The sequence below is a fragment of the Chrysochloris asiatica genome, unplaced genomic scaffold (assembly GCF_000296735.1).
Source record: "Chrysochloris asiatica unplaced genomic scaffold, ChrAsi1.0 scaffold02011, whole genome shotgun sequence".
In the NCBI taxonomy this organism is placed as follows: Eukaryota; Metazoa; Chordata; class Mammalia; order Afrosoricida; family Chrysochloridae; genus Chrysochloris; species Chrysochloris asiatica.
This window is the reverse complement of record NW_006410529.1, coordinates 1-503: the sequence shown is the minus strand read 5'-3', so window position 1 is coordinate 503 and position 503 is coordinate 1.

The window sequence follows — 503 nt, the reverse complement described above, 5'->3', positions numbered from 1 at the left end:
ATATGTAGATGATATAACATTGCTTGCTGAAAGTGAAGAAGACAAAATATTTACCGATCAATAACAAAGCCCACAACCTTAGGTATGAATTGCATCTCAATGTAAAGAAAAATTGAGTAGTAACATGAATGATCTGTATATCTTCAAATGTCTCTTTGATGCCTTAGGTGAAACCTCATGGAGAACACAACGTGGCTGACCAACCACACTGGAGAATCAGATTTCATCCTGTTAGGATTCTACAGTAAATCTTCTCTGTGTGGTCATTTTTGTGATTTTCCTGATGGCCCTGTCTGGAGATACCATCCTGATCTTCCTTATATATTTTAATGTCCACCTTCACACTCCCATGTACTTTTTTATTAGCCAGTTGTCTCTCATGGATGTGATGTACATTTCTGTCATTGTTCCCAAGATGCTCATGGACCAGGATGTGTGAACATTTCTGTCACTGTTCCCAAGATGCTCATGGACCAGCTCAGGGGTGTCAAAAATATCTCAGT